This window comes from Panthera uncia, assembly GCF_023721935.1.
Source record: "Panthera uncia isolate 11264 chromosome A3 unlocalized genomic scaffold, Puncia_PCG_1.0 HiC_scaffold_11, whole genome shotgun sequence".
Classification (NCBI taxonomy): Eukaryota; Metazoa; Chordata; class Mammalia; order Carnivora; family Felidae; genus Panthera; species Panthera uncia.
The window spans coordinates 89,974,920-90,002,161 of record NW_026057578.1 but is presented as its reverse complement, the minus strand read 5'-3'; the positions used below and the strand labels follow the sequence as shown (position 1 = coordinate 90,002,161).

The following is a 27,242-nucleotide window of genomic DNA, read 5'->3' as shown; positions in this document are numbered from 1 at the left end:
TTTTTTCTTCTTTCTTTTTTCTCTTTTTCATTTCTTTTCTTTTTCTTGAATACAGAAAGAGAAAAATTCATTTTTATTTTCAATTCTTATTAAAAATATTTTAATTTTTTTCTACTATACTTTCTATGTTTGTGTAAATTTTCTCAAATTCTATTTTACTTCCATCATTTCATTTTAGTCGACTTTAGTGTATTCATTTTTTCAAATTTCCAAACGATTTCCTTTGTTTTTTCTTTCCTTTTTTTTTCTATAATCTATCAAGCTCCTTTGAACACCAAGACCAAAACACACCTAGGATCTAGCATCATTTATTCGATTTTTTGTGTATACGTGTGAGTTTTTAATTTTTTAATTTTAATATTTTTCTAATTTTAATTTTTTTTTACCTCAATTCATTTTCTCTCTTCAAAATGATGAAATGAAGGAATTCACCCCAAAAGAAAGAGCAGGAAGAAACAACAGCCAGGGACTTAACCAACACACATACTAGCAATGTCTGAACCAGAATTTAGAATCATGATAATAACAATACTAGCTGGAGTCAAATATAGACTAGAATCCTTTCTACAGAGATAAAAGAAGTAAAAGCTAGACAGGATGAAATAAAAAATGCTATAACTGAGCTGCAATCTCAAATGGCGGCCACGGCGGCAAGGATGGATGAGGCAGAACAAAGAATCAATGATACAGGACAAACGTATGAAGAATAATAAAGCATAAAAAAAAAGAGGGAGATTAAGGCAAAAGAGCACGATTCAAGAATTAGAGAAATCAGTGACTCATTAAAAAGGCACAACATCAGAATCATAGGGGTCCCAGAAGAGGAAGAGAGAGAAATAGTGGTAGAAGGGTTATGTGAGCAAATCACAACAGAAAACTTTCCTAACCTGGGGAAAGACTCAGACATCAAAATTCAGGAAGCACAGAGGACTCCCATTAGAATCAACAAAAACCAACCATCAACAAGGCATATCATAGTTAAATTCACAACATACTCAGGCAAGGAGAGAATCATGGAAGCAGCAAGGGAAAAAAAGTCCTTAACCTACAAGGGAAGACAGATCAGGCTTGTAGCAGACCAATCCACAGAAACCTGGCAGGCCAGAAAGGAGTGGCAGGATATATTTAGTGTGCTGAATCAGAAAAATATGCAGCCAAGAATTCTTTATCCAGAAAGGCTGTCATTCAAAATAGAAGGAGAGATAAAGAGTTACCCAGACAAACAAAAATTAAAGGAATTTGTGACAACTAAACCAGCCCTGAAAGAAATTTTAAGGGGGATTCTCTGAGGGGAGAAAAGATTAAAAAAAAAAAAAAAAAAAAGACCAAAAGCAACAAAGACTAGAAAGGACCCGAGAACACCACCAGAAACTCCAAGTCTACAAGAAACATAATGACAATAAATTCATATCTTTCAGTACTCACTCTAAATCAATGAGTCAATGGGCTCAATGCTCCAATCAAAAGACAGGGTAACAGAATGGATAAGAAAACAAGATCCAGCTATGTGCTGTTTACAAGAGACGCACTTTAGACCTAAAGACACCTTCAGATTGAAAATAAGGGGATGGAGAACCATAGATCATGCTAATGGTCACCAAAAGAAAGCCAGAGTAGCCATACTTATATCAGACAATCTAGACTTTAAAATAAAGACCGTATCAAGAGATACAGAAGGGCATTATATCATAATCAAGGGTCTATCCACAAAGAAGACCTAACAGTTGTAAACATTTATGCACCAAATGTCGAGGCAACCAAATATATCAATCAATTAATAACAAACATAAAGAAACTCATTGATAGTAATACCATAACAGTAGGAGACTTCAACACCCCACTCACAGCAATGGACAGATCATTGAAACAGAATATCAACAAGGAAACAATGGCTTTGAATGGACACACTGGACCAGATGGACATAACAGATGTATTCAGAACATTTCATCCTAAAGCAGTGGAATATACATTCTTCACCAGGGCATATGGAATGTTCTCCTGAATAGACCACATACTAGGACACAAATCAGCCCTCAAAAAGTACAATAAGATTGAGATCATAGTGTACATATTTCCACCACAACACTATGAAACTTGAAATCAACCACAAGAAAAAATTTAGAAAGGTAACAAATATTTGGAGACTAGAGAACATCCTACTAAAGAGAAAATCCTACTAAACAAGAAGTTAAAGAGGAAATTAAAAAGTTCACAGAAGCCAATGAAAATGATAACACCACAACCCAAAACCTCTGACACACAGGAAAGGCGGTCATAAGAGGAAAGTATATAGCAATCCAGGCCTTCCTAATGAAAGAAGAAAGATCTCAGATACACAACCTAACCTTATGCCTTAAAGAGCTGGAAAAAGAACAGCAAATAAAACACAAAACCAGAAGAAGACAGGAAATAACAAAGATTAGAACAGAAATTAATGCTAATGAAACCAAAAAAAACCCAGTAGAACAGATCAATGAAACCAGAAGCTGGGTCTTTGAAAGAATTAACAAAATTGATAAACCACTAGACAGTATCATCAAAAAGAAATAGGAAATGACCCAAATAAATAAAATCAAGAATGAAAGAGGAGAGATCACAACCAACACAGCAGAAATAAAAACAATAATAAGAGAATATTATGAGCAATTATACACCAATAAAATGGTCCATCTGGAAGAAATGGACAAATTCCTAGAAGAATATACACTACCAAAACTGAAACAGGAAGAAATAGAAAATTTGAACAGACCCATAACCAGTAAAGAAATCGAATTAGCAATCAAAAATCTGCCAATAAACAAGAGTCCAGGGCCAGATGGCTTTCCAGGGGAATTTTACCAAACATTTAAGGAAGAGTTAACACCTATTCCCTTGAAGCTGTTCCAAAAAATAGAAATGGAAGGAAAACTTCCAAACTCTTTCTATGAAGCCAGCATTACCTTGATTCCAAAACCAGACAGAGACCCCACTAAAAAGAACTATAGATCAATTTCCCTGATGAACATAGATGCAAAAATCCTCAAAAAGATATTAACCAACTGTATCCAACAATACATTAAAAAATAATTCACCACAACCAAGCAGGATTTCTACCTGGGATGCAGGGCTGGTTCAATATCTGCAAAACAATTCACGTGATTCATCACATCAATAAAAGAAAGGACAAGAACCATATGATCCTCTCAATAGATGCAGAGAAGGCATTTGACAAAATACAGCATCCTTTCTTGATCAAAACCCACAATAAAGTAGGGATAGAAGGATCATACCTCAAGATCACAAAAGCCATATATGAAAGATCCAAAACTAATATCATCCTCAATGGGGAAAAACTGAGAGCTTTCCCCCTAAGGTCAGGAACAAGACAGGGATGTCCACTCTCACCACTGTTATTCAACATAGTATTGGAAGTCTTAGCCTCTGCAATCAGACAACACAAAGAAATAAAAGGCATCCAAATCTGCCAGGAGAAGGTCAAATTTTCACTCTTTGCAGAGACATGATACTCTATATGGAAAACCCAAAAGATTCCACCAATAACTGCTAGAATTGATTCATGAATTCAGCAAAGTGGTAGGATATAAAATCAACACTCAGAAATCAGTTGCATTCCTATACACCAACAATGATGCACAGAAAGAGAAATCAAGGAATTGATCCCATTTACAATTGCACCAAACCCCATAAAATACCTAAGAATAGATCTAACCAAAGAGATGAAAAATCTATACACTGAAGACTATAGAAAGCTCATGGAAGAAATTGAAGAAGACACAAAAAGATGGAAAAAGATTCCATGCTCCTGGATGGTAAGAACAAATATTGTTATAACGTTGATACTACCCAAAGCAATCTACATAGTCAATGCAATACCTATCAAAATAATACCAGCATTCTTCACAAGGCTAGAACAAATAATGCTAAAATTTGTATGGAACCAGAAAAGACCCTGAATAGCCAAGGCAATCTTGAAAAAGAAAACCAAAGAAGGAAGCATCACAATCCCAGACTAAAGGTATACTACAAAGCTGTAATTATCAAGACAGTATGGTAGACACTCAGATCAATAGAACAGAATAGAGAACCCAGAAATGGACCCACAAACGTATGGCCAACTAATCTTTGACAAAGCAGGAAAGGATATCCAAAGGAATAAAGACAGTCTCTTCAGCAAGTGGTGCTGGGAAAACGACAGAGGCATGCAAAAGAATGAACCTGAACCACTTTCTTACACCATACACAAAAATAAACCCAAAAGGGATGAAAGACCTGAATGTAAAACAGGAAGCCATCAAAATCCTCAAGAAGAAAGCAGGCAAAAACCTCTTTGATCTTGGCCACAGCAACTTCTTACTCAACACGTCTCTGGAGGCAAGGGAAACAAAATCAAACATGAACTATTGGGACCTCATTAAAATAAAAACCTTCTGCACAGCGAAGGAAACAATCAGCAAAACTAAAAGGTAACCGACAGAATTGTCGGAGAAGGTATTTGCAAATGACAAATCAGATAAAGGGTTAGTATCCAAACTCTATAAAGAACTTATCAAACTCAACACCCAAAAAACAAATAATCCAGTGAAGAAATGGGCAAAAGACATGAATAGACACTTCTCCAAAGAAGACATCCAGATGGCCAACCAACACATGAAATACAAATCAAAACCACAATGAGATGCCACCTCAGACCTATCAGAATGGCTAACATCAACAGCTCAGGCAACAATAGATATTGGCAAGGATGCGGAGAAAGAGGATCTCTTTTGCATTGCTGGTGGGAATGCAATCTGGTGCAGCCACTCTGGAAAATAGCTTGGAGGTTCCTCAAAAAACTAAAAATAGGGGGCGCCTGGGTGGCTCATTCAGTTAAGCGTCTGACTTTGCCTCAGGTCTTGATCTCACAGCTTGTGAGTTCGAGCCCCACATCAGGCTCTGTGCTGACAGCTCAGAGCCTGGAGCCTGCTTCGGATTCTGTGTCTCCCTTTCTCTCTCTGCCCCTCCCCCGCTCACACTCTGTCCCTCTTTCTCTCAAAAAATAAATAAACATTAAAAAAAATTTAAATAAAAAACCTAAAAATAGAACTACCGTAGGACCCAGCAACTGCACTACTAGGCATTTATCCAAGGGATACAGGTATGCTGTTCTAAGGGGCACATGCACCCCAATGTTTATAGCAGCACTATCAACAATAGCCAAAGTACGGAAAGAGCCCAAATGTCCATCGATGGATGAATGGATAAAGAAGATGTGGTATATATATATATATATATATATATATATATATATATTTATACACACACACACACACACACACACACACACACACAATGGAGTATTACTCGGCAGTCAAAAAGAATGAAATCTTGCCATTTGCAACTATGTGGATGAAACTAGAGGGTATTACGCTAAGTGAAATTAGCCAGTCAGAGAAAGACAAACCTTATATGACTTCGCTCATTTGAGGACTCACTCATATGAGACACAGAACAGATGAACATAAGGGAAGGGAAGCAAAAATAATATAAAAACAGGGAGGGGAACTAAACAGAAGAGACTCTTAAATATGGAGAACAGAGGGTTACTGGAGGGGTTGTGGGGGGGGATGGGATAAATGGGTAATGAGCATTAAGGAATCTACTCCTGAAATCACTGTTGTACTGTATGCTATATAATCCCCATATGCTAACTAGTTTGGATGTAAATTTAAAAAATAAAACATAAAACATAAAACAATAAGACAATAAGACAATAAAACAATAAATAAGTAAATAAATAAATGAGTAAATAAATAAATAAATAAATAACATTGTAGGGGTGTCTGGCTGGCTCAGTTAGTAGAGCATGTGACTCACCACCATTCAAGGTGGTGAGTTCTCAAGCCATGCTGGATATGGAGCCTACTTAAAATCAAAGTTTAAAAATTTTTAAATAAAATAAAAATTATACATATTTAAAGTATACAACATGACAATTTGATGCACATATACATAGGGAAATCATTACTACGGTCAAGCTAATTAGCATATCTATCTCTTCATGTATTTACCATTTTTGGTGTGTGTAGTAGAAGTCCCTGAAATCTATTCTTTTAGAAAATTTTCAGTTTTTAACACAATATTGTTAATTATAGTCATCATACTATACATTAGGCCTCTAGACTTATTCATCCTATATAACTCCAACTCTATACCCTCTGGTCAACATCTCCCTATTTCCCACACATGATATTTCCCATAACTATTGATATATAATAGTTCACTATCATTATTTATAAATTATCTGTTAATGTAATAGATTTCACCTTTAATTCTTGAGTTATTTCAGACAGATTTGGCATGAATCACCAGAACCAGTCCCATTGAATCTCTTGCCTCTGACCAGGGTACTTGTCCAAGGTGAAACCAGAGAGAACACAATATTCTAACTAGTTTAAGCCTGGGCCATGTACCTTACAGTGTGTTCTCCCTCCCAGCTCAGGAGACAGTAATGCTACAGAATTACATGCAGGAAGAATGGGGGAAAGATGGAGATAATTTAGGTAATCACAGATTTTGATTAGAAGTTGATGGGATCTGTTGTATTTTTGCTTTTAGTAAAAAATATTTTAAAATACCACCCAAACTAGATATAAATAATGTTTTTACATAATTGACAATAGGATAGACATAGTGCCATCACTATGGTTGGTTGGTTACTTGGTTGCACAGATGCTTTTCTGCTTTCAGTGAGATTGAGTCTCTGAAAGTTCAAAAACTGCTTTTCCTTCTCTTTTGCAGCCTCTCACACTCTTTCTTATTAACATGCTGGTGTGGATCTTTTCACATCTGATGGGCATTTCCCATTTCCTCTTTTCCTTCATGCTTTGAAGTAGGCCCTGAATATCAATAAAATCATGCATTCCCAATTGTTCTCGTGGCACAAGTAACAAGTACCTCAACACTGTACAAATTATAAGGTCTTGATAAGCGGGTATTTTTAGGTCAGGACAAAAGTATTCATGACAAAAATAAAATAAAATAAAATAAAACCAAAAGTAAGGAAAGAAAGTTTCTAGTCAAACAGTTATCTTCTGCCAAACACTCATTTCCCCCCAAATTTGCTGATATTCACCAGACATTATCAAGTAGAAGAATCATTCTTTAAAAAAAAAAAAAGTATTCTTTCTGAGGTTGTAGAGAAGAGAAGCCAATCACTACCCACAATCCACATCTTCACTAATATGTCTAAATATGGGTAATGTGGATTTGAAGCACAAAGAGATATCTGTATGCAGGTATGGTTCCATCTACAAAGATGGCACAGCTTAATGGATAATGACCATGAGCCCAGGCTCTGGAGCAAGATGTCAGTGTCTGAGCCCAGGCTCCACCATTCACAAACTCCATTCCCTGATTTGTAAAAGAGCAATGAAAATATTCATATTTAATATTTCATTAAATATTTAGTCCAACCTTATAGGATTACTGTACGGTTTAAATGGACCTATCCATATAGAAACATTTTGAATATGTAGTTATTACATCTTAGACATATTATCACAAGTTGTGATATCCATCATTGTGACAGGATAATGTACAAAGTATTGCATGTTTTCATATATTTAATTTTAAGATCTACCCCATTTAATGTTAGGGATATGAATTTGACTTTACCTCATGGTGGACAATCACCATGCATATACATAGCTTTAAAGTTCCAAAATCTCAGGTCCAAATGCAAGACAGACTTTGTCTCTTTCTTGTAATTTAATCAAAATGTAGATAAATAGGCCATGTATAGTTTCCAATATAAACTAAAGCATAGTGTGTGAAGAGCAAGTCACTGTAGATGTTAATGAAGATATCAGAAAGTGCAAACCCTATATCCTATTCCCACTTAAAAATTTGAGGAAGGAAGAAGCAGTGTAACCCAGGGGACCTTGGGAAATCCCATACCTATGACATGCATCTTAGAGTGTAGTTCTGGAAGCATCCAGCAAGGGACCTCACAGTCCAAGCATCACTGCATCAGGTATCTAGGCAAAGTGACCTGAGTGTATCCCATTTAGCCCAGAGTTCATGAAAGGGCATGCATTTTAAACAAATGAGAGAAAGGGATCAAGAGACCTTAGAAGTTTCAAGAGTAGAAAAAGAACACCAGAAAAAAGAATGTAATGTGGAACTTGAGCTGGAAAAAGGATGAGAAGATGGTTACATCTTAATCAAGGTCATCACAGTGGGGAAAACTATCCCAGAACGAAAGCAATGAATCCTCTCAAGAAATGTGCAGAATGACCATATGTAAGGATGAAATAAGATGAGTCACATTTCAACAAAAGGCAGATTAAGTAACCAACTATTAAGAAGAAAGACTTATTCATATAATTCCAGACAGGAAATAACTCATGTAACCTTCAGCTGGTGAAAGGATAAACAAATTGTAAGATAAGTAAAAATACTTAGCCTAAAAAAGAATGAACTACTGATACACACAACACATTAATACATTTCTTTCAGGGCCAGAAAAGCCCTGGGGTCTTCAGATTTTACAACATAGAGACTTTGTCTCTTTGTTTCTCATAGAGACATTTTCCCTCAAAATGCAAACATTTACCTCCAGAGTTAGGTAAATCTCCCTGGTGCTCTCACTCTCTATATAATTAAAAATTAACTTCCTAAGACTTGCTTTTAGCCCAGAATCCAAGTTTTCAGCAAAATTTATTCAGAAAGTCCCAATTCTGCATAAACACAAATATGTGTTTTTTTATACCACAAAACTACACACTATTATTTCTCATGGATCTAGGCACAAAAATTTCCAAGAAACTATTTGAAAATCAAATCTAGCAGTGCAGAAAAAGAATAATATACCATAACTAAGAGAATCTTATCTGAGTAATGCAAGGCTGGTTGAATATATGAAAATTAATCAATCCACTATATTGCCAGTTTAAAGAAAAACTACATCATCATATCCAGTGGTACAGAAAAAGAATTTGATGAAATTCAACATCATTCATGATTAAAACTCTGAGCAAATGGAATGGAAGGTAAATTTCTCAACCTGATAAAGGATATCTCTACTGAAATACTACTCAGTGATAAAAAGCTACTAATGCACACAACAACTTGAATCTCAGATGCATTGACCTGAGTATAAGATGGCAGTCCCAAAAAGTTACATACTGTATGATTCCTTTTATACATCATTCTCAAAAATACAAAATTACAATTTGAGAATGTAGATCAGTGGTTAGAGACAGAGAAGGGTGTAAGTGTGGAGGGATACCTTGAAGGAGTTCTTCTGGGGTGATGTAACTATTCTGATTGTGGTGTTAGCTACACTAATATTTTTATATATTAAAAGCAGAGAAACATACACTGAAAACAATAGTAAAAAAAAAGTTCACTTAAATTCCTCTTACTTTTTAAAAAAACAGTTCTCAAGGCATTATTGACTCATGCCTTTAATGTCAATGTTTTGTGACTTCCCACATATTTTCTGCCCCCTTAAAAATATTTTCAATTTGTCAGTCTATTAAAAACATTACTAAATAGTCACTGTGTGGCAAGCACTTTTCTTTTTTTTTTTTTTAATTTTTTTTAATGTTTATTTATTTTTGACAGAGAGAGACAGAGCATGAGCAGGGGAGGGGCAGAGAGAGAGGGAGACACAGAATCGAAAGCAGGCTCCAGGCTCTGAGCTGCCAGCACAGAGCCCGATGCGGGGCTTGAACTCACAGACCGCGAGATCACGACCTGAGCCGAAGTCGGACGCAAGCACTTTTCTAGATTCTTGACGGTATTTAAAAGAAACAAAAATTATGGTCTCTGTGGGTGTTTTTTCCTCTTGCTACTTTGGAATATCATCGTTATTACTTTATCCTCTGACACTTCACAATGTTTAACTGGGTGTTGTTTTGTTTCAAGACGTTTACCCAGTTACTGACATACTGACAACATATGAATTTGTATATATCTTCCTTCCATGGACTCCATATTCCCATGGACTTTTGTGACCGTCTATGGTTTCATCCAATTAAACTCAATAGCTATTGGTAACCACTGTTTTCCAAGAACTAACAGGGTTAAAAATGTTTCCACACAGTTGGGAAATAAACCTTTCTTTCATGAAATGAGGAGTCACAACTATATAACAAAAGGTTGAGTTTTTATTATTATAAGTGTGAGTATTTATTATCCCTCTGTTGACACAGAGACATAAAGCTTAGAAGGTCACTGAGGAAGAAAATCTTTGTTTCTAAATTTCTGTGAGCTCTGCATCAGATAGAATCTCCTCCTTATATTTAAAACCATGTTAAAACCATAATTAACACTTCCTGACATAAGAAATTAATGTTAATATATTTAGGTGGATCAATAGTATTGTGATTTTTTTAAAAAATAAGTCTTACCTTTAAGATATACTGCTGAAATGTTTACTGATGAAATACAATGGTATTTAGCATTTGCTTCAAAATTATTTGTAAAGAGGAGGGATGTTGGTCAGGGTACAAATGAAATAAGAGTGAGTATCCTTTAACCTAGGAAATGAATAGAGAAGACTTCATTATATTTCTCCACTTTTATATACAATTGATATTATCAATAAACATGTTTTTAAATGAGAAAAAAGAAGAGTTAAAATTTTTCTACTGCAAGAAACTTTTCATGTGTTATCAGAGCTAGAGTCTGCTTATCATAAAAATACCCAATTTTAATGCAGTTTGACAAATATTCAATATGTGATTTTTGGCAGCCACCAAAGGGACACCACAATGTGAGCAAGGACACACAAATAGCCTTGATCTCAGAATTGTGTTTAAACAGAGACAACAGCTTATGCATACAATGTTTGAAACAAGGCATGTGGTTATTGCCACCATTTTTAAATCAAGCCAGTAGTAAAGCCAGTCTACACCTAGGCCCTTCCAATACCCGGCCTGACCCAGAAAGAGAAGAGAGATGTCCTCACCCACACAGTGTCAAAGTGTCAGAGGGGTCTAGCCTGCTGGTGGAGATGGTTCTGTGGGCAGCCTGTCTCCAAGGAGTCTCTGGTCCCTTCTGTGTGGTTTAACCTCCACACAGAATATCCCCTCAGCAACCACAGAAGACAGGCACATGGCTATAACGATTTCCAAAATATTTGGGCATAGAAGATACTTAATAGGATACAAACACAAGAAGTTTTGAATAATAGGTGCTTTATTTGCATCCGAAATGTAAATAAAACTTACAGGTACTTGGACCCCTTTAGGTTAAGTATGGGACCTTCCCCTTTATTTTATTTATTTATTTATTTATTTAAAAAAAATTTTTTTTAACGTTTATTTATTTTTGGGACAGAGAGATACAGAGCATGAACGGGGGAGGGGCAGAGAGAGAGGGAGACACAGAATCAGAAGCAGGCTCCAGGCTCTGAGCCATCAGCCCAGAGCCCGACGCGGGGCTCGAACTCACGGGCCGTGAGATCGAGACCTGAGCTGAAGTCGGACGCTCAACCGACTGAGCCACCCAGGCGCCCCGGGACCTTCCCCTTTAAAGAATTTTGCAGTTAAACATTTGGCAAGTGACTTCTACAAGATGCATCTTGAACCTCTTCTTTTAAGCCTCAAGACACCCAATAGTAGGTCCTTCAATATTCTTCCACTTAGCTGCAGCTCTCAGCATTAGTTAGTAAATGTTTTGCCTGGCATTTTAAGCACAAAGTAATTCATATTGAAGTAAATAAAACAAGTACAAAGCCACTTCTGTTGTTTTCATATTTAGCTTCGCGTTTCTAGCTGTTATTGTATCTGCAGAAGTTTTGTTGGCACGATTCCTTCTAAAATGGAAATTGGTGGCTTCCTAATTCATTCAACAAGTATTTATGGGGCAGCTCCTTTGTCAAGGTCTGTTTTATACCCCTGTATATAGAACAGAGGAGTTTCTTTGCTCATGAAGTTTATATCAGGAGAAACAGATTATATATAAATTAATAATTAAGATAATTGCAGACTTGCATAAATGTCTTGCAGGGGAAAAGCGGAAAAATATGATAGAGAAAAACTGTGTGTATGGCATGAGAGATGCCAACCTTAACAAAGAAATGCCCTCTCCAAAAGATGATGTTTTTAATTGAGACCTGAAGTGTGAGAAGAAGTCAGCCATGAGAAACATCAAAGGATGAGCGCACAGAGTAGAGGAAACAACATATCCCAAAGTCCTAAGACAATAAAGAACTTAGTTGTTCAAGAATCAGAAAGGAGGCCTATGTGGATGAAACAGACACAATAAACCAGAACATGTAAGCTTCTTAAGCTAGTGTAGAGAGCCTGGGTTTTACCTTTGGTGCAGTGAGAAGCTGTTGAAAAGTTTTACATAGGGTTATAAAATGATAAATAGTATTGTGTAAGAGCACTTAGCAATATTGTGTAAAGTGTATTACAGGGGTGTCATAGGGGAAGCATAGGTATGAAGCTATTGAATCCCTACAGGACAAATATAAGAGGGACTTACATTAGAGAATGTAGAGAAACATGGACAGATTGAAGATATATTTTAGAGAAAGGATTGCTGATTTATTGGATATGAACAACCAAGAACTGGGAGAAATAAAGATACCTTTTTGTTTTCTGCTTGTTGGATGGCAGTTGTTGTTACTGAAAGAATAAGAGCACCCCAAGGTTGGAGAAGTACCATGAAAGATTATGACATCTATGGAAATTTGCAACTGGATATGTTCGTGACAGTTGTATACACGAATAATTTGTAGCGAGGTGAATCCAAGTGTAATTATACAAAATAGTGAATCTTTAGCATGTATATAATTTTAAAATTTTGTTTCTATCATTTTAAATCTTAGAAATGAGTAGAAAGAGTAGAGCAAGGAAGAAAAAATAATAATAGACAGAGAATTAGAACAGGGTGAATACTCAGGAGACTAAGAATGTGGCACCAGGGAGGTGGGAAGAAACCCAGAAAAGTGATGGGAAAATCAGAAGGAAATGTCAAATGTCACTTCACTTGTACTGGATCAATGATATCTCCACTTAGTCCCCTTTAATTCACAGTCTACACAGAATAAAATGAATTGTTCATCTTTATCACTCTGATGTTAATTCCAATCAGTGGATTTCTATTGGCCTAAAAATACATTTCCAGTCCTTGGGTTGCCTATTTAATATCCTATTGGCAGGATTCCCTTTCAAGTCTGAGCTAGCTTCACTGTCTTTCTTTGCACCAGATGATCTCATCCTCCATGGCTTTTTCCTTATGTTTTTCCCTATACTTGAAATCCCATTCCTACAACTTTTTATATTTGATTATATTCCAATAATCTATCAATCAGTATTGGTTGACAAATTGGAGTGATTGACTTGAAAAAATCTGGCTGTGCAATACAATTTTTTGAAAGAGTAAACATGTCCAGTGAGCTTGTATTTCATTGCCTTCTGCTTTTGCATCATTCTGAACCTGTTGGGATGGCACCAGCATTCCAGAGGGTTACTGAGGCTGGCAGTGCACACAGGTGAGCACCCAGACCTCAGTGTTCCTCTCCAATACACCAGTGCATCTCCGCTTAACTATCAATCGCATTTTCCCTCCTGTATGAGGTTAACCTTGGTTACTCTTATCAACACTGAATCCCACCTAGGTCCCTGCCTCTTGTCCCCTCATCATTACCATCACAAATAATATCAGTGTCACATCCAAATCGTCTCCCTACACACACGCTAAGATCATGACCTTCCACTTTTTCCAGACTGCATCCTGTGCCCTGTTTCCTTCTCTGTGATTTCTAAGGTCCCTTCCAGCTCTGACATTCTGTGTGTAATTAGAGCGCTGCACGTGATCCATCTATAAATACAGCAGGAGTTCAGAGGTTAGAGTAAGTGAAGAAAAGTTTCCTAGAGGAAATGTGGAGATTGAATAGGGTCTTGAGTAATGGGAAGAATTTAAACTGGCAAAAAAGATTGTCCCAGCCTGGAGAAACTGCATGACTCAAAGCAGGGAGGTGGGAAGAAAAGATGTGTGCAGAGTGACTGATGAGAGAGAAACTTGACTGGTATAGTGTGTGCAGATCCTGGATTCTGAAAAATAAGCCTGAATCAAAAACAAATAATAATAAATAGGAAATAAACAAGCACCTGTGGGTGACTGAAATGAAATCTGAGTTTAGGAATGGCAACAATATTCTGCCCTAGCATTTTAAAAAGTGCTTGGAAGCCAAAGGAAAGTCTGAATTGAGAAATTTAAGATGAATTCATAACTCTACTATAAACTCACTTTCTGGTGGTGAAGAATCACTTTAGTGGGTTTCAATATATCTAACTATGCAGGCTGGATGGAATGATCTATATGAATTGTTTTTAGGGCCTGACCCATACCTCGAGAGAGGTCCTTAGCTGAGTAATGTTATGCCACCAAAAACAGAAAGGTGGCTTCATCGGTCAATCTTCTCTGTAGTTAGGTAAGAGAGTGGGAAACAAGAAGGCTTATATCACAGTTCAAATCTCTATTTAGACCAGTTAATAGGAAAGAAGGATGGACAAAGGAAGGAAAGAAGGAGAACAAGAAGGAAGGACGGACTGAGAGAAGGAAAGAGGGAGGAAGGAAAAGGAAAGGACAGAAGAGGAAAGGAAAGGTCTTTTTCAGTCCTGCCCTAGCCTAAACCTTAGCCATTGATATCACAAAAATTAGACATTCTTCTCATTGCAAAACAAGTAAGAGTTACTGCTGACAGCAAAGGACAAATCCTTACTTTTCCACAACTTGAAATTTATGGCTAACTATAAAAAAATAAAATATTTTTTAATGTAGATACTATCTGCAGAAGGTTTAAGAATGCATATGCAGTCTTTAAGAGAAACTGAAAAAGGAAGGAAGTGACATCTAATGTGCACTCTATGCTTGGCACAGTTCCAGGTGCCCAATAAACATTATATCTTTAATCAATACAGCAAATATCAGGAATAATAATTTTTTAATAATAATGATAATAATAATAATAATAATATTTTCCCATGAAAAAGGAAATTGATATTCAAAGTTTAAATGATTTACAAATTTATCCAAACTTAAAAATGGCAGAGCTGTGATATGAATTCAGTGAGTGCCATACTCCCTAGCTTTCATGACCACCACTCACACATGCACACTTTCCACCCCAACAGGTCAAATTCAAGTTTGGTCAGAAAGCCAGCTGCATCCAAATCACTGGGAAGACTTGTTAAAAACCAACATCTCAGCACCTACTGCAGACCACCATCATTGTAACATGTTCTCCAAGTGATTCTGGTATGCATCAAAAGTTTGAAGCAATGCAAAAATCAAACTACTTCCCGTAAGTCACATGGTATAAGTGCCACATGATCTTTTTAAGTGAATTCTTGCAAATCACATCTTGGGTACATGAGTCTCTATTTTCATCAGAATCTAATATCTCAAAATTTGAACTGAAGCCATTGGCCACCATATTTGACTTTCCAAAGTGAGGCTTTTAAAGACAAGCCAGAACTGAACTGAGTTGAAAAACTGAAGAATGATCAGTGACTGCAGACAGAAATAAATCAAAGTTTCAAAGATGGAAATGTATTGAAGAATCTGAGAGATTATTAGAACATGCATAAGTCAGAAACAGAAAAGGGGTGACAGAAGATTAAGACTGGTGAAGACCGGTCAAGACTGGTCAAGATTAAGACTGATCTCAGGGACTCAAGACATGTACATATTTTAAAATCAAATTTATTGAGGTATAATTGGTATAAACATAAAATGAATCTATGTAAATGTAGGGTTTGATAAGGTTTTTTCCCCCCAAAATCAATATAACTTTCATTGCTTTAAATTCTTTAAATTATCACAAATTAGCCTGAAAAATCATCTGGCACCTTGCTATCTCTGTAGCTGGACAACTTAGATCTTATTCATCAGCGTGCTGAACTGTTGCTTTTTCAAAAACATAGATACCATCCCAAAATTTCCTGATATCCTTATTTTTAACTGTTGTACTTGCTGAATCAAAGTTGCTCAGTTTGATACAAGGTCAGTATCATGTCCTTCAAGAATTAACTCATGTTGGAGTGCCTGGGTGGCTGTCAGTTAAGCATCCAACTTCAGCTCAGGTCATGATCTTGCAGTTCGTGAGTTTGAGTCCCGCATCAGGCTCTGTGCTAACTACTCAGAGCCTGGAACCTGCTTTGGATTCTGTGTCTCCCTCTCTCTCTGCCCCTCCCCTGCTCACACTCTGTCTCTCTCTCTCACTCTCTCTCTCTCTCTCTCTCTCTCTCAAAAATAAATAAATAAAGATTAAAAAATAATTAACTCATCTTTCTGGGCTTGAGATAATGAACAAGCAACACCTGACTTCATTCAAACCCTGCAGATTTGTTTTTCACCCATGAAATTTTGGATTTCAACAAGAAAACCACTCTCTTGAACAACAATGTTGATGGTGAAGTGAGCATACACAGACCTCATCTTATACTGAAAACTCAGTATAACAACGTTGGTCATATTTTTGTTGTTGTTGTTTAATGTTTGTTTTTTGTTGTTGTTTTTGTTTTGTTTTGTTTTGTTTTTTTGAGAAAGAAGAGAGAGACCAGGGAAGGGACAGAGAGAGAGAGGGAGAGAGAGAATCCTGAGCAGGCTCGGTGCTGTCAGCACAGAGCTCAATGTGGGGCTCGATCCCACAAACTGTCAGATCATGACCTGAGCTGAAAACAACAGTCAGACGCTCAACTAACTGAGCCACCCGGGTGCCCCAATCACATTTTGTACATGACCACAGACAGTGTGAACAGTAGCCAGTTCTTTTCAATCTTCCCACCGTTTGTTAACTCGAAGCCTCTTCTTTTTCTTTCCAAAGAGACTGAGTTCTACATTGATGTGATTGAAGTCCCTTTGCAGGGTTCCTCTGGGGAACTTCATAATAACAGCACATCCCTTCAGTGATGTCGACACTTTCTGGAAAGTCGACAACCTAATTACTAAGAATGGTCTTCATTCTCGCAGTAGATGAAGCTAGGAAAGAGCTGATGAGTTTTGACAAATGCATCCCAAACATTTGGGATTTGACAAATCCCAAACATAAACACAATATAGAATTCTTCTATCACCCTGCAAAGTTCCCTTGTGCTCTTTTACAGGAAACTTTCTTCATCTTTAGTCCCAAGCAACCACCAATTGTCTTAATTGTTCTGCTTCTAAAATATCATATAAATAGAATCATACACTATGTGAAATTTTTTGGGTTCATTATATTGATTAGAACCAGTAGTCTGTTCCCTTTAGTTGATGTGGTATTCCATTATATAGATATACCACAATGTATTCATCAGTTCAATTCTTGATGATTATCAAGATGGTAATCATCAAAATTGATGATGGTTTATTTCTAGTTCCTAGTTATTATGAATAAAGCATCTACGAACATTCCATTGAGTCTTTGTTTGAACATATATTTTCCTTTCTGTTGGATAAATTCATGAAATTGCTGTTACATAATAGATGTAGTGTAACTTTACTTAAAAAAAAAAAAAACTGTCAAACTGCTTTCCAGAATGGTTGGACAGTTTAACAATCCTACCGGCAATGAATGAAAACTCTATTTGCTACGCATCCTCACCAACAGTTGGCATTGTCAGTGTTTAATTACTTTAGACAGCGTGTAGAGATATCTCAAAGTATTTTAGTTTACATTTCTTGGATGATCAATGATGTTGAGTATTTTTATGTGCTCAATGGCCATTTATATATCTTTTTTGAAGTTTCCATTCAAAATATTTTGCTGTTTTTAAAAATTCTATCTTTTGGGGTGCCTGGGTGGCTCAGTTGGTTGGGCATCTGACTGGCTCATGTCACGATCTCACAGTTCATGAGTTCGAGCTCCATGTGGGACTCTGTGCTGACAGCTCAGAGCCTGGAGCCTGCTTCAGATTCTGTGTCTCCCTCTCTCTTTGCCCTTCCTCTGCTTGTGCTCTCTTTCAAAACTAAATATTAAAAATTATTTAAATTCTTTTAATTATTGAAATTTTTAAAAATTAAATCTATATATAATATCTTTGTCAAATAAGTGTGTTGCAAATATTTCTTACTAGTCTGTGGCTTATCATTTCATTTTCTTAATGGTATTTTTGAAAGAACTAAAGTTTAAATTGTGATAAATTACAATTTACTAATTTTTCATGGTTCATACTTTTCGCATATTACCTAAGAAATTTTTGCCTATGCTAAGTGGCAAAGATTTTCTACTAAGTTTTCTTCCAAAAGGTTTGTTTGTTTATTTATTATTTATTTTGGTTTTTATGTTTAGGTCTATGATTCATTTTAAGTTTTATGCATGGTATTAAGAGTTGAAGTTATTTTGTTCTATATTCACAGCCAAGTTTTCAACACCATATTTTGAAATTACTCACCAAGTTGTTTTTACACATATCTATGAACAAATTTATGTGTAGGACTAACTCGGGACATTTTTCTCTTCCATTGGTGTACATATCTACCCTTTGCTAAAATCACATTGCCTTGCTTAACATAGATTTATAGTATACCTTTAAATGAGTTAATGTTAAGTGTCTGATTTTGTTCTTCTTTCTCAAAACTGTTTTAGCTATTCTAAATTGTATCCATCCATAAAATGTTAGTAAGACCTTGGCAATTTAAATGGAAAATCTCCATGAGGATTGTGATTGAGCTTGCATCATATATATAGATCTGTTTGGAAAGACATCTTAGCAATAACAAAAAAATAACACCTTAACAAGAGTCTTCCAATAAATAAATATCATATGTCTTTCCATTTATTTGTGTCTTCTTTAATTTAGTTCAGCAAACTTTTGTGATATTCAGCATAAATATATTATACATATTTAAAAGAATTATTCTTAAGTATTTCATATTTTAGATGTTATTACAATTGCATTGTTTCTTTAAGCTTTATTTCTAATTGCTTATTACTAGTATATAGAAATACAATGGATTTTTGTGTGTTGTACACATACTATATTCACTTAATTCTGATAATTTTTTGGACCCTTAGGATTTTCTACGTGGTCATAGAGTCTGCAAATATAGACAGTTTGTTCTTCTTTCTCCAATTTGTATGCCTTTTTGCCTTTGCTTTATCACCTAGAGACTTCAGCACAATATTAATTGGAAGTGGTAAGAGTGTGTTTGCCACGTCCTTGATCCTAAGTGTAAGCTTCCAGTATTTTAGGAAGTAAGTATCATGTTTGCTGTATATTTCATACAGATTCTCTTGACCAGGTTGATGCTATTCATATTTTTCTGAGAGTATTTATCATGGATACTGAGTTTTGTCAAATCCTTTATCTGCATCTATGTTGATATCCATATGGTCTTCTTTTACTCCTTTTTTTTTTTCCTTGTAATGTCTTTGATTTTTAAAAGTTAAATTAGCTTCATATTCCTGGGACGAATGCCTCTTGTTCATGGTATATTATCCCTTTTATATATTATTAAATGTGCTACCAATTTGTTAAGGATTACTGTGTCTTTATTCATGAGGAGTATCAGTCTGTGATTTCTTTACTTACAAAGTATTTGTCAGGTTTTGTTATAAAATGAGTCAGAAAGTGCTTTTTATTTTATTTTTCAACTTATTTGCAAATGATTTGATTTACTATTTACTTAAATATTTGATTGTAGTTTTAATTTGCATTTCCATGACAACTAATAATATCTCTATGCTTTTGAGGTCCATTCAAGTCTTTTGGATTGTTTTCCATAATATGCTGATTTCTAGGAATTCTTTTTCTTAATGTTTATTTATTTCTCAGAGACAAAGAGACAGACACAGACAGAGTTTGAGCTGGGGAAGGGCAGAGAGAGAAGACACAGAGTCTGTAGCAGGCTCCAGGCTCTGAGCTGTCAGCACAGAGCCTGTCCTGGAGCTGGAACTCAGGAACTGTGAGATCATGACCTGAGCGTAAGTCAGATGCTTAACAGACTGAGCCACCCAGGTTCCCCTAAGAATTCTTTATATGATCTGGATTTGAGTTCTTTGTCAAATAACTATTGAGAAGATTTTTTTAAGTCTTGTGGCTTCCTGATTCATTTTTTGAAAAATAAAGCATTTTGGTGAAGTATAATTTATTAATTCCTTTCTTTCATGGTTATTTGAGAAATCTTTGCTTCCTTACCCCTGAATGACAAACATAGTGTTCTATGTTTTCATCTAGAAGTTTTACAACTCTGGCTTACATTTAGGTCTATTACCCATCTCACATTAACTTTTGTGTCTGTGAGGAAAGAATTGAATTTTATTTTTTAATCTGTTTTTTTTGTGCATTATTTAGTAAAAACATTTAATCTTCTCTCATTATATTAACTCCACGCCTTAGTTAGAAATCAGTGCCTATTTCTGCATTCTCTTTTCTTTGTCATTAAACCTTGTAATCTTTACTCAAACACCACATTGCTTTTATTTACTATAGCAAATTTTGAGGTCAGGTAGTATAAGTTCTCAAACTTTGTTCTTTCTCAAGATCTTTTTGATTATTCAAGATCTTTTAAATATCCATTCTAAAATCAGCTCTCACTTACTGGAAAAAAAGAAAAACCACTGGGATTTTGGTTGGGATTGTGTTGAATCTATAGCTTACTTCTATAAAGTAGTCTTTGGTTCCCTGAAATAAATTATATTATGTTTAAATTCCACTTTAAACTTTTTTTCTAGCTAGTTTATAGAAAGACAGTACATTTTTGTGTATTGATATTGAATCCTGTGAAACTATAATTTTCTTGTTAGTTCTTGTAATTATTTATAGGTTGTATAGGGTTTTCTACATAAATAATCATGGTGTCCACAAATATTAACAGTTTTACTTCATCCTTTATAATATTCCTGCCCTTTTTTACCTGTCTTATTGCAATAGCTAGGATAAACAGAACAATATTAAATAAGAGCAATGCAGTCCTTCTTGTGTTGTTCTTGATTTTAAGGGGAAAATATTCAATGTATTTCATTAATCATATTAGCTTTAGATTTTTTGTAGAAATCCTTCGTAGAAAATGTTTCCTTCTATTTGTAGTTTTGAGAATTTTTACCATGGCTGTTGAATTCTTTTAAAGGCATTTTTCTGCACCTATTAAAATTATCATTTGGATTTTTTTTACTCATTAATGTAATGAAATACACTGTCAAGAGTTTTGAATGGTTAAATCAAACTTGCATTACTGGCATAAACCCTGCTTTGCCACAGTATATTATTTTTTTACACATCCTATTTTTAATACTTTCTATGTCTACATTTATAAGAGATACTTGTCTGCATTTTCCTTTTCTTATAAAGTCTTTGCTCAGTTTCAGTTTCAGAGTAAAAATAATCTCATAAAAATGAATAAGGAAGTCCTTCCTTATTCCTTCCTACTTTATTTTCTCAAATAATACATGGTGAATTGCCTTTGTTTGTTTATTTGATTGATTTTGTTTTGTTTTGTTTTTCCTTTGACTTTTGGTAGAATTCACCATTTAAGAAATCAGGGCCTGTAGTTTTCTTTGTGGAAAGATTTTTAACTGTGAATTAATTTTTTAAACTAATAGAGGTCTACTGGGGTTCCTGGGTGACTCAGTTGGTTAAGCGTCTGACTCTTCATTTCAGCTCAGGTCATGATCTCCTGGTTTGTGAGTTTGAGCCCTGACTTAGGCTCTGAACTAACAGTGCAGATCCTGCTTATAATTCTTTCTGTCCCTCCCCTGTGCTCTCTCTCTGTCTCTCTCTCTCAAAATAAATAAACTTAAAAAAATTGATAGAGGACTATTGAATTTTTCTATTTCTTCTAGAGTTATTTCTGATAATATATGTCCTTCAGGAAATCTATGCTGTAAATTTATTACCACAGTATTTTTCATAATATTTCCTTATTATCTTTTAATATTTATAAACTCTTTAGTCAGATCCATTCTTAGATTACTATTATCAGTAATTTGTAATTTTCCTTGATCATTAAGCCAGGGGTTTGTTGTCACTATTAAATGATTTTTTGAAGAACCAGTTTTGGCTTTCATCACTCATCCTGACCCTCCCTCAGTCTTTGTAGGCTGTGGCCTTGCAGCCAGTCAAGGACTGAAGTATTTCAGAACTGAAGTATTTCTGAACAATTCAGAGGAATTGTTCTTAGACCTGGCTTTCTACCCCATGAATTTGGTGCAGGCCAGTGGAAAGACCTGAAAGGAAGGTGCAGACTTTTGTGGCTGGGGGAGGCTTGGATTCTAAATCATCACACAAGTCAACAAGAAGCCATCTAAAGTATGTTAAAATCTGGTAGATATCTCTGTGCTTCCATATCTGGAGGTCTTTCTGCTTTCTGCTACTCTTCTAAGGATGAAATAAGTCATCATAGGTCTCTTTCCTTTATGAAATATTTATCATTTTCTGTATTTTAGCTTTATTTGAATCCTCAGTTCTCTGATAGGTTTTTAAAAGTGTATATAGTATGAGTACATTTCTTTTGTTCCCTTTGTTACCAGAGACTTTTGTTTGTTTGTGTTAATTTTTTTAATGTGTGTTTGTTTGTTTGTTTGTTTTGAAAGAGAGAGAGAGAGAGAGAGAGAGAGAGAGAGAACGAGCTGGGGAAGGGTAGAGAGGGAGGAGGAGAGAGAATCCCAAGCAGGATTCACACTGTCAGTGCAGAGCTTGATGCAGGGCTCAGTCTCATGAAATGTGAGATTGTGACTTCAGCCAAGATCAAGAGCTGGATGCTTAACCGACTGAGCCATCCAGGTGCCCTTATTTTGTTTTTTAATAATGTCTATGTGATTGGGGTCAGAAAGAAGATCATTGGTAAACCATATACACAGATCATCCAGGAAACTTTCCCAAACTTCTCAGTTCTATGCCTATTGTTCAATAACAATCACCATTAGGAAAACTGCAACACACTCTCTGCTTCTTTGTTGCCATTAGATTTATAATCCTTACAAATCTAATATCTATTTCACATTAAATGACACCTGAATTTAATGGGTTTTTTGATACAGGTGTAACCCGTTCCATACTTAGACCTAAAGAATTCCTCAAAATTTCTCTGTCTTATGTGGCTGGTTGTATCTAGCAATTTCCAAGATGATACAATTCATCCTGACTGTTACTGTTTGAGAGTATTTCTATAGTTGTGGTTTCATTGTAACATGTATTTCTACTAAGTTGTCATTCTTTTATTAATTTGTTAGGACATGATCTTCTTTACGCAGAAGAGTATATATGCAATATATTTACATTTCCTATCTACACAGGAATTCTCTGAATTTGTTGCCTTTACTAAATGTACATGCCTGAAATTGACTGTCTAAATAATTGAACAACAAATCTCTACTTCTTGTTTCTTTATTACTTCATTTCAACATGCTATTGAGGTAAGACCTATTTAGTCAATCCTGCCAAGTTTGATAAATGTGGACCCTAATGGGTGCTTTCTAAAATTGCTTCATTATTCTTTGCAAGTACAGGAAGAGAAAGATTTCTTCCTCATCCACCTCTTCACAAGTACTTGTAGTTCCAAATAAGAAACACTGTAGCATATTGAGTTTTATTAATTACAAGATCTAGTAAAAACACATTGATTTTTAGGAGATCTCTGTGCAATACTCATAGATGTGTTATTGCCTTTGTTTGCAATTATTCAGAAACCAGCTACTATTCTACCATATTTGACCTGTTTCTAAATATTTTATAGTACCAGATTTACACTCTGCCTTCTCTTCTATTTTAATCGAACTTGATAGCCAATCCTTATTTTCTTTTTCATACAAAAGCTTCTAGTTACTTGAGCTATAATTTCCCAATTCTACATTAAAAGTCTATTTTAGTCCATCAGATTATGTATTTCTAGGTCATATATTGATTATATTTTCTGTTATTTTTTTTCATTTCAGACCTGGAAATGGTTTCTTTAATTTTACTTTCTTCTTTAGTCCTCAAGATTCACATTAAAAAAAAAAGAAAAACAAAATGAAGCCATATGTATGTCTACATAGATTTTCTTTTTAAAGATATGACGATTCTATAAGAGGATTTTTGTGCTCTTCCCAAGTAGAAGCTATCCTTAAAGTCTTCAGGTTAAGTTTCTTATTCCTAAACAGGATTGTCTATTCTCATTGATGGATAGGAAAACATACTTGAATTGCTACTTCCCTATTACATTTCACTGAGGTGACACCGTAAAACCATTACTCAGAAATGGAAGATACATTTCATTCCTCAGGGCTGCTTTGTATGTGGTTTTTTTTCCTTTACCTTGTGAAGAAATGGATTGCTTTAGGAAGAAGTGTCAGGATAGGCTTGGCCCTGCTACAGTAACCAACAATCCACATTTCAATAGATTGACCAAGTAAAGTTTCACTTCATGTTCATGATATATATTCAACATAGATAATCAGAACAGCTTTATTTATTATTGCCACTCAGGGAATCAAACTGATGAATCCATCAATATTTTTGCTTCCATGATCTCTTAAGGCAGGGAGATGAGGACCTAGTGAATTATGTCTAACTCTTAAAGAACTATGTCTGGCTGCTGGTCACATTTCATTGGACAAATCAAGTCCTAAGCCCGTAAAAAACAAACAGAAAACTTTCAGAAGGAAAAGAAAAGTAGAACTCTGTTGTATACCTAGAAGGAAAAGAACCAGAATACTTTTGAATGGTCCTAGTGATTGCCACAAAGTAACAAAATTCATGGGGCATATAATAAAACTTGCTTATTATATCTGAATCCTAGGCTCAGTTAATATCCTGATCTGGTAATAAAATGCAAAATCCTAATTCGACATTAGTAAATAAAGTAAGTATAAAATCACAAGTTTAAAGTCAACTACTATTTGAATTCTTCTTGGATAGCCATCTTTTATCTCATTTATACTTATCCCTTATATATAAACATAGTTGTTATAGCACTGAAAAAACATCTATTATATGTCTTTGCATATTCTTTGCCAAAAATATATTTTTTTATCTCTTTAACCAAGTTGTAAATTCTTTGAGCCTATTTTTGCATCTACAATTTTCATGAAAGCATACCATGGATAAGTTTAGGGAAAGTAATGCACTTAATGAAATTCATTGTATTACTTTTCCTACTAATTCTACCCTATGTTTACTTAATTTAGCCTTGTCTTCCTGGATACAAATTTTTTAACTTATATCATTGTTGATAAGTTTATCAAAAGGGATGGATGGTCCCAATGGGAAAGAAGCTTGTTCTTCTAAGCAGGGATTAAAAAGTATATCAAAGCTTAGTCAAAAACATTTAGGATAGTATATTCTCTCCAAAGAAACAGGTACAGTGATGAGCAAGATAGACACTCCAAGGGTTACTGGCAATAAGTGAATAATTTCACAGTCAGTGATCTAATTACTGCCAAAGATGAAATTAAGTCCAAGGCAAAAATTAATAAAGTCCATTTATTCATGAACTTGTGGAAAGTACTCCATCTGCTATCACTTTCATTTTAGCATGACTCAAAGGTGTGAGAAAGAGTAAAGCAAAAACAAAAACAAAAACAAAAAAAACTGGCATTCTTAGACCGGCTCTGATTGGCAAATATTCTATTAAGGTAGGATTTTTAAAGTGGCAAACCTTTTTATTTGTCTTCAGGCACATTTGGAGGTCCTTCCTTGGCTGTAGGGATCAATCAACAGTTTGAGATATTTCAAGAGAAGAAGGATCATTCAATGTTAGGAGCAGAAGGTTTTCTGAAAGCAGTCATTTCCTGAAACAAGAAGGGTTAAATGGAGTTTTTTATCATCAGATTGTCATAATGGTCCTTATGAGGGAGAGTGGCTGCCATGACATGCTATTTCTCATTACCTTTCTAGTGAACACTATCACAAGCAAGTATATGGTACTCAGGAATCATCTAATAGGTTCTGTGTCCTAGGCCAGGGTCAACAAAGGAAAGTTTCCTTGGGTAAGTCAGATAACATATAAATTTGGGTCCATGTATGTCTTTTCATTTTGGCCTTGAATATATGAATTGTATAAAAGTTATTGGTATAGTTTTATTTACATTTATACTTTAGAAACATAAATATTTTTATGGAGAAAAGGCAAGTGAACGGGTTATCTTCTTCTAGACCTTATACCACAATTTTTCAACATCAGCACTATTTATACTTTGGACTGGATAGTTCTTTATTGTGATGGGTTGTCTTGTAGTTGTATGACGTTTAGTAGCATCATTTCCCTCTACCATCAGATACTCACCAGATACCCATAACCCCTATAGTCATAAAAATTTTTAAATGACACCGGACATTGTCAAAATGTCCCAGGGTACAGGGGAGGTAAAATAATTTCCAGTTTAGAACTACTGACTTAGCTTCAGTTGACTATGGCTTGGCAATGAGCTTCATTACAAGAATTAGACCACTCAAAGCAACTGCATCTTTCAACCCTATCATGTAGAAGTGATACTGACCTCATTAGTTACTTTACTCAACTTAGTGAAATGTGTATTATTTTTCAATAAATATTGCTTTAAATTTTTTAAATGAATTCATTTATGGAAGTTGATAGGGATTAATTCGACCCATCATCATTTTTTCTTATAAAAAAGGAGTTTTGATAAAAATTAATACTGTTAAGTAAAGAATTCTGTAACCTTCCCCTTTAAGACACATGATAGTACTGTACTTTCTGGTCCTCACTGTGTTTGTTCAGGGCCAAATGACTTGTCCTAGCTATAGAAAAGTGGGCAGAAGTGACATGTGCCAATTCTTTTTTGGAGCAGTGAAATGCCAGCCTGAGACCCATCTGAGGATTCTTTTCTTTGTATTGGGATTTAATAGTCACCTTAATAATTTTTATCATAAACATGCACAAGAGATATTCTAGATTAAAGGCAGATGATCTGTTTTAACTTAAAAAGCAAAAAATTAACTGGATTCTTACATCTCAGTTTTTACCCCTGGAGCAACACAATGACAGCAAGACCAAATGTACTATGCATACAAAGTCAGTATCTCAGATGAGAAACAGGAAAAAAAAAGATTTTCTTTGCTTAAATACAGGAGAAAGAGGTATCTATCTTACAAATAGAAGGGAAAACAAACCTTATTCTCTGAAGGTGGAATGAAATGGATCCTGTATTCTCACTCTAACCTTTTAGAATGTGAATACAACTGGCCAAAGGCCAGATATGCCTCTCTGCCCACTCTCTCCATCCCTACCTTATCTTTGGTTTCTATGATCTAGAAGGTATCTTCAAGGTCCTGAGTTTCATAAATCTCTCCAGTCACCTCCCTATCTATACAGTTGT

General features: G+C 35.2%; 1 pseudogene; it reads right to left on the bottom strand.

Moving 5' to 3' along the window:
- Positions 1 to 15,859: 15,859 nt before the first annotated feature.
- On the bottom strand, positions 15,860 to 16,967 carry LOC125936334 (60S ribosomal protein L9-like; annotated as a pseudogene).
- Between the last annotated feature and the right edge of the window lie 10,275 nt (positions 16,968 to 27,242).